Raw genomic sequence first — 8,470 nt, 5'->3', positions numbered from 1 at the left:
GGGAAAGAGCCCAGTTTTGGAGTCAGAAAGGTCTGGGTTAGCATCTAAGCTCCATTCTCTTTCACTGGTAGGAAGTTTCCATCTCCCACTCAGGAAGTGGGAACAAGCCCACCCTGGGAGTACAGAGGCTGAGAAGCATCTGTTGTTTTGGCCTTCCCAGGGTCCATTCCTCTTTCTTTTGGTGATATCATGGACTTGCACTTGGATGTGTGGTCCAGGTAGGGCTTACCTTACTTCCTGGTTCCCATGTGAACACATGAGAATGAGGATAGTCCATTGCCCTGGCCACAGAGATAGGTTCCCAGGGGATGGACATGCGACTCACCCCAGGCCAGTGGGAATCTTACTTGAAAATTTAGCTGGAATCACTGAGATTTCATTTCCACCAAAGTTCTAGGCTTAGAGAAGGAAAACTGGAGCCCTTAGCCGTTGTTACGGGTTGAAATGAGTCCCTCAAAAAGATATGCTCAAGTCCTAGCTGCCTCTAAAGGTGATCCCGTTTGGGTAGAGGGTCTTTGCAGGTGTAAGCAAGTTAAGATAAAGCCATACTGGATGAGGTTAGACTCTAATCTAATGACTGGTATCTTAATTATTGTTGTTGTTGTTTAGTCACTAAGTTGTGTCCAACTCTTTGCAACCCCATAGACTGTAGCCTGCCAGGTTCCTCTGTCCATGGGATTCTCCAGGCAAGAATACTGGAGTGGGTTGCCATTTCCTTCTCCAGGGATCGAACCTGTCTCCTGCATTGGCAAGTGGATTCTTTACCACTGAGCTCCCAGGGAACCCAGTATCTTTATAAGAAGAGGGAAATTTAGAAGTGGAGATACACAGGGAGAAGACCCCATGACAACAGAGACAGCAATGTGAGTGATGCAGCTACAAGCCAAGGAGCACCAAGCCGTGCCAGTAGCCACCCGCGGCTGGAAGAGAGGCCTGGGCCAGTTTTCCTCTCAGCACCTCCAGGAGGGACAGACCTCGCCAACACTGTGGCTTCAGACTTCTGGCCTCCACAACTGTGGGAGAATGCATTTCCGTGTGTTAAGCCACCCAAGTTTGTGGTGATTTGTTACAGCAGCCACAGGAAACTAATACAGGCCCAGAGGAGAGACTGAGCCTGAGACCGAAGCCAACACTAGAAACGGGGCCACAAACGCACACTCTTGGCGCCAGCACCACACTCGCATCCAACAGGGGCTGAAGCAAGAGGTTTACCGGACTTTTCAGTCATGCGAGCCAATACATTCCCTGTTTTACGTAAAGCTGCTTCAGCTGAATTTGTGTGTCGTTCAACCGAGAGAGGCCTGGCTATTACAGAGAGGGTGGAGGTAAAATGCACAGCTCAGTGCCTGGCCCATAGGAAGCTCTGTGTGGTCACTGTTACTGCTGTTGTTGTTTCTATTCCCGACTAGACGGAGCTCTCTTTAGAGCAAGGGTCACATCTCTCCTCGGCGTCACTGGCCGGGTTCCCCGGAAGCAGGCTCTGACACAGTCAGCAAGCAGGACGTTTCTTAGGGAGGGGCCTTGGGATTAACCCCAAGGGGTCAAGGGGGCAAGCAAGCAGGACTGGGCAGAGGGAAGCCGAGCAGCCTCAGCCAGCCCTGTGCGGGTCCTGGAACCAGAGCTGCTCTCCAGAGTCATTCCGAAGGGTCCTTTATACTCTCGAATGCATCTGGCATGAATCTGTGCAGCCCTGGGAAACATCAGCTCTTGGGAGAGGCGGATCCCTGGAGCTGAGGCCATGCCTGAAGGGCCAGATGGCTGGCCAGCCCCCTTGGGAACCTGGGCAACAAGTCCTCACCAAAGGGGACCCAGCTGGGCCATTATGATGCCCACCACACTTGGGGCATAACTCGGAGCCTGGCACCCAGTAGCTAATTGTTGTGGAAAACATTCCTTCATTCACTCAAACCCAAGGTTGACAGGGCAAAATCAGGTGTCCTGGTGGTCTGACATGGAGTCCTTGGCAGAGGGGTCCTGGTGGTGGTTGGGTCTGATGGAAGCACCATGAGGAAGCTGGCGAGGATGTGGTCAGGGTGATGTGACCGGGATTGGTGGTAGGGCCTTGCCTGGCACAAAGTAGGTCAAGTGAGTACTGAGGGATCAGGGTGCTGAGGCAACGTTTCCCTTGCTTAGAGCTTTAGGCTCCTGGGGCTGTAACACGCCGCTTCCTTTTCTGTGTTGATTTCTGTATGTTAGGGTGGAGTCTGGAGGCCGGCTAAGTCTTTAGAGTTTTCTTTCTTGCGTCTCTCCTGCCTCCACAGGCACTCTTCTTATAGCTGGGGTGTTCCCCAATCTCAGCCCGCAAGGGTGGCCTCCTGCAAGGGCTCCACGGGCCTAGGGCCTCGGGATCCGTGCTGGCGGGGTCGGGCCCTCCTGAGAAGCCAGGCGCTCCTTATCAGATGAGAAATTAAGAGTCAGAGAGAGGAAGCTTGTTGTTCAAAGTAACAGTCGGTGGTTGAGTCAGGAAGCAGGACCCACTTCTCCCTGCTTGGCCTTCCTCGTGCGCAGCGCAAACCGCAGCTCTAGCCACAGCCCTCCATCTAAGGAGCGTCCAGCTCCTCTGCCTGCAGCTCCTCCTTGCAGAGGGCTGCCTCCTTGGCCTGGCGATCGGGGGCAGGGGCTGCCAGCTGCACATGCCACGGAGATTAGCCCGGGGCCTGGGCTGAGGATCAAGAGGGTGTCCGGCCTCCCAGGGCTTCTCCAGGAAGTGGGGAGCAGCCAAAACGCCCTCCCGGGCCACCTTGTCCTGCCCTGCCCCCTTCTCCTGTCACAGGTGAATGGAAAGTCTTGAGGTAAGATCTTCCTGAGGCGACACAGTAAGGGGTTGAACTCAGTGGTCGTCCTGTTTTCTCGATAGTTACTCACCTCCCCACGTTTCCGTAGAGCCCTTAACCCTGTGCTGTGTGCCAAGTCGCTTAAGTTGCGTCCGACTCTTTGCGACTTTATGGACTGTAGCCCTCCATGTTCCTCTGTCCATGGGATTCTCCAGGCAAGAATACTGGAGTGGGTCACCATGCCCTCCTCCAGGGGATCTTCCCGACCCAGGGACTGAACCCATGTCTCTTCTGTCTCCAGCATTGGCAGGCAAGTTCTTTACCACTAGCGCCAGCTCATCTTATTTCCAAGTGGTCTTAACAGAGAACAATGCAATAATACACCAACTGGAACAAACACCCCTGAAGGGTGGGTCACCAACAGGGAAGGATGTTGGTGATGGGAAAGGCAAACCCCTTCACCTGTGGGCCGTCCCTGGCTTAGGTGACCTAGGCTGCTGTCTAAGAAAGGTAGCTATACTAGATGAAGGGCATTTTGCTCTGTGAGCACCTGGCTGACTTGGATGTGCAGAGAATGGTCTAGAAGGAGTCAGGCAGGAGGGGATGGGGAAGTTGGGCTGCCTGACAGAGGAAGAAAACCTGAGAGGGCACATAGGGAGGGGAAGGTGGGGGGACGGAACAGAGGGGCAGAGCCCGGGAGAAGCTGACCCTGGGACTCTGGGGCCCTGCAGGGAGAGGCAGATGGAAAGTCTTGTGACTGGAGAGCATTTGAAGAGCTGGAGGGTGCAGTGTGCATTTAGGAGTTCTTTGCTTCTCTGTCCTCCCAGTCCATTGCACAGTGAAGACCTCTGGCTCTGGGTGTGGGAGAGCTGGCTTTTGATGGAGAGGAAGGGACAGATTGCCTGGGCTGTCACAGGGTGCCACACACAGAAACTCAGAGGCTGAGGGGCCCTGAACCTAGGTGCTCCCAGTCTCACCCCACTGGGTGATCTGCAGACATCCTGGGGAGGGCCCTGGACTCCTTAGAGCCTGCTGTGGGGTCTCTCGCTGATTCTTGGAGACCTCCGGGGCTGGGGAGACCCCAGCTGGCTCTGTTACAACTGCATTTTTTGATTTGTTCTTCTTCACACCTCTCTGTGGGAGGTAACGTTCTACCCATTTTCCAGCAGAGACACCTGGGGCCCAGAAAGTTTCAGTAACCCCCACCTGACCACACTCCTGGTCGATGGCTGAGCTCGCCCCACCTCTCCAAACACTCATGCTCTGCACATGGAGGGGACTGAAGCTCAGGCCCCGGGCTCCATAGATGGGATCCAAATCCTGCTCTGACCTGACCAGCTCTGGTGCTTTAGGTAAATCAGACTCTCTGAGTTTCGGTTTCTTCATCTGTCAAGTGTGGCTCTGATTCAGGCACGCGGTAGATACTGAATGAGTATTAATACCACCATCACTATTACTCAGCAGCCAGAGCCCGGGATGGAAGCCCTCCCCTGGGGAGAAGCTCATCCTGCTGAGTGGCGGGGGTGGGGGGGGGGGTCCCATCCTCACTACCGCCTTTCTTCTCCCTCCCAGCTCTGCAAGAAAGACAAGCCTCCAAGTTCATCCTGGTGTTTCCGGCATGTCCTGTCCCTTGAGAAGTGAGGGTCCTACCCAGGGGAGAGGTGTCCCTAGCCATGACCCTGGGAAAGGCCTGTGACCACGCAGAGTCCAGGAGGGGCCTTTGGGACGAGGAGCGTGGTTGGAAATGGGCGGGGTGGAGGCGTGTGGTGGCGGCCGGTCTCTTGGTTCCCAGCTTAAATGGAGAACTGCAGAGACCACCCACTGAACCACAAGCCAAGGGCCTCTACCTTCCCTGCCTCTCTGTGCTCACCTGCTACAGAGTTCCCTGCGTCTGGATCCCATTCCTGGATCCTAGGCCTGATGGATTAGGCCTCTGGACTAGAAAACCTGCTCTCGATACCCGCCACCCCCCCTTTCCTCCATCTGCACTGCAGGAATCCGGGCCCTCTCTCTTCCCCTTTCTGCCTGGGGATCTGCTCAGCCTCTGAGCAACCACCAAACCTGCAGTGCTAGGTGCTCCTGGGCTCAGAGCAGGGCAAGATTCAGTGGCCTGTGGTTGTAGCACTGGTGCCCTGTCCCAACTTCAGGAGGCATCATTGCCCATTTTCCAGATGAGACCCAAGATTGCCCAGGTCCATGGAACTTGCCATCGAGCTGCTGGGATTTGAGTCTAGGGACCGGCTGATGTTGACGGCTGCCAGAAGGATCTGGAAACGAGAAAGGGAAATGGAGGATGGAGTAGCGGTGGAGAAAAATACCCAGTTCTGCCTATAAGTAGAACATGTCAATCACGTTTTGTGGGCACTATCTGCAAAAGCCTTTTAGCATCTACTTGAAGATGTTTAATTACTTAGTACAAACAATAATAAGAACAGTGGTTCTGTTGGGCTTTCTTTGTGCCAGGCAAGTCTATTAACTCATTGAACTGAATCGATCCTCACGTTGAGATTAGAAATGTCACCCCTCCCTCGGCAACAGTTCTGACCTCTGCCTGCTCTGATGCCTGGTCTCACAGAGCAGGCCGTCAGCACCCCTCTCTCACCTCCCCACCTGAGCCCAGGAGAGGACAGGACAGTACTCCTCCAGCATGGTGTGTGTTGAGCCATTTCACCCTTTTTAGAAAGAAAAAGAAGTCACCTTCCCCTTGGGGGTCTTCTCAGCAAGCCAGGCTCCCTGCCCCTCCCCGCTGTTGCAATCTCACTAGCTTCCAGGTCATGACCCCACTGGCCTGGGCTCTGACTCTGCCAGTTTCTTGGCCTCCACTTGGGGAGATTTCAACAGCCAAGTGGGCAGTCTGTCCAGATCCTTGCCTCACAGTTTCTTGACCTTTCCAAACCCCATGACTTACAGCTTTTCTGCAGCAAGTCACCCCCTGGGCAAAATGTGAGACTTGACTCCACCGGGAAGGGCTCCATTCTTTAAATTCCGCTTTAGAACTCTCTGCAGCTTTCTGTGCATCTCTCTCCTGTGCCTTCCAGGGAGCACCCCCTCCACCCGCTTTTCTCTCACTTGCCTGCTGTCCTTTCCTCCCTACCTGCATCCTGTTTCCACTCCACCAGGACATCTAACAAGACAAGAAAGAAAGGGGCTTTCCCGGCCGTGAGCCCTCGGAGGAGGCCTTTTGGCCGCAGCCAGGCGCCCAGCTGGAATGGCATGATCCTGAAGCCCCATTTCCACACGGACTGGCAGCGGCGCGTGGCCACGTGGTTCAACCAGCCGGCTCGCAAGATCCGTAGATGCAAGGCCCAGCAAGCCAAGGTGCGCCGCATTGCCCGGCGCCCCGCGTCCGGTCCTCTCTGGCCAGTGGTGAGATGCCCGATGATCAGGTACCATGCGAAGGTTCGCGCCGGCAGGGAGCTTCAGCCTGGAGAAGCTTAGGGTGGCAGGCATCCACAAAAAGGTGGCCCGGATCATTGGGATCTCGGTGGACCCGAGGCACCGGAACAAGTGCACAGAAGTCCCTGCAGGCCAATGTGCAGCGGCTCAAGGAGTACCACTCCAAGCTTATCCTGTTCCCCAGGAAGCCCTTGGCCCCCAAGAAGGGAGACAGCTCTGCTGAAGAGCTCAAACTGGCCACTCAGCTCACCGGACCTGTTATGCCCATACGGAACATATGGGTCTATAAGAAGGAGAAAGCCAGAGTCATCACAGAGGAGGAGAAGAACTTTAAGGCATTTGCTAGTCTCCGCATGGCCCGCGCCAACGCCAGCTCTTTGGCATCCAGACAAAAAGGGCCAAGGAAGCCGCAGAACAGGATGTTGAAAAGAAAAAATAAAGTGCTGTTGGCAACTTATGATAAACCTGCAGTGTCCATGTGACCTTCATTGTGTAAGGAGCCAGGGATTGGGGGGACCTCCTCGAGGGGGACCTGAGGTGTGTCTGACCTTTGTCACAACAGAGCTGAGGGAAGCAGCTTTGGTACCTGGGAGGCTTGTGCTTAGTGAGTGTTCTTGTCTGGACCCTCCAGCCCAGGAGGTGCTGTGTGTTCCTGTTACTATTAAAATACTATTTTCTCATCTGAAAAAAAAAAAAAAGAAAGGGAACACCAGGCTCTTCTCACTTATGAATATTGGATACATAATTCCTAAATATTAACACACTGAATCAAGCATTATATTCTAAAAAGCACATCCCGACCAAATAGACTTTATTCTAACCACAGAGAAAGAGATGTGGTTTTAATACTGCTAAATTTGATACTATAACTCATATTAATATATCAAAAGAGGAAAAACAACTTGACCATTTAGATGAATGCCAAAAAAATCTACTTAATAAAACTCAATACCCATACCTGCTTTAAAAAAAATAATAAACTCCTAATAAAATTGAAATAGAAGGATACTTCTTTAATGTGGTTTTAAAATATCTATGTCAAACCAATAGAGCCATGTGTGATGCTAAAGCATCAGGGATATCGCTTATTAAAGCAGACATAAGAAGAGGGTGCCAGATTTCCCCCGTTCTTTGACATTATTCTGGAATAGACAATCAATGCTATTGGTTAGAGGCAATTGCCTAGAGGCAGTGATACCCTGGTAGCAAGAAGCCATCAAGAGCCCACTTCTTAGTTTTAAAATATCATTCTCCACTAGAAGGAATCAGAGCTAATAGCCGATCCCAGGGCTAAAACAGGAAAAATACAAAATGAGTTTAAAATACCTTTTTGTGCCAGAAACTAAGGAAACAGTCCAAAAATAATGGGGACATGTCAAGATGACATCGGAATCTCCCTGAAGGCTAAATTTTAAACAATCTGAGCATCAAAATAAATAGTGATGGTAACAGATTACAACCTTTGGATTAAAATAAGAATCTGTGCATCTCTAATGATATAAATGAATAAATGGTGGAGAAAAGAAAACTTTTCCTTACAGTAGAATGCCAACTAATATGTGTAGAATGAGTGATGGAAATAGATCTTCTCCACTTGGCAACCATCAGCCTTGTGGTTGAACAAGGCTGGAGTCATCAAAGGTCAGTGGAGATTTGAAGAGAAATGGGATATTAGGGTAGTCTTGGAGTACCTCCCCACCATATATGTATCAAAGACAAAGATGATGAGTTTACTATGGAGAAACCCGGCAGGCACCAGCCTGACCTGTGATCAAGGTTAGCATCACTGTTGGTGGGCCAGGTCAGTAACGTATGCCCAGATGTGATGCCCTGAGATGAGCACATTATCATTTCTGTGGGATTCTTGCCAAGAATGCATGTCCTGAGGGTGGACATGAGGAAATACAGGACAGATCTGCCCTGGGGGACATACTATAGACTGAATGGCCAGTACTCTTTAAGACTATCAGGGTCATGATAGACAGAAAGATCAGCTTGCTTCAGGATTGAAGGAAACTAATGAGGCATGATAACTAAATGCCAGTCAGACGTGGACACTGGGCCAGAAAGGCAAATGAGGCATTGCTGGATCAGTTGGAGAGATCCATCCAAGTCCATGGATTAAGGGATGGCATTAAACTAATTTTGATTTCCTAATTTGGAGGGGTGAATGATAGTAACATGGAGTAGGAAATGGCAACCCACTCGAGTATTCTTGCCTGGAAAACTCCATGGACAGAGGAGCCTGGCAGGCTATAGCCCAGGCTATAGCTCTGTGTTGCAGAGGCAGACACAACTAA

At 51.8% G+C, this 8,470-nt stretch overlaps 1 pseudogene across 1 annotated transcript; it reads left to right on the top strand.

Annotated features, from left to right (window-relative positions):
* Positions 1 to 1,226: 1,226 nt before the first annotated feature.
* LOC122442494 lies at positions 1,227 to 6,853 on the top strand (annotated as a pseudogene). Its single transcript, XR_006269655.1, has 3 exons — positions 1,227 to 1,325; positions 2,650 to 2,792; positions 5,894 to 6,853. The product of XR_006269655.1 is annotated as a 60S ribosomal protein L13-like (transcript).
* The last annotated feature ends 1,617 nt before the right edge of the window (positions 6,854 to 8,470 follow it).

The sequence above is a fragment of the Cervus canadensis genome, chromosome 5 (genome assembly GCF_019320065.1).
Source record: "Cervus canadensis isolate Bull #8, Minnesota chromosome 5, ASM1932006v1, whole genome shotgun sequence".
NCBI classification, from domain to species: domain Eukaryota; kingdom Metazoa; phylum Chordata; class Mammalia; order Artiodactyla; family Cervidae; genus Cervus; species Cervus canadensis.
Note: the sequence above shows the minus strand (reverse complement) of the source record. Positions and strands in the feature narration are given on the sequence as shown.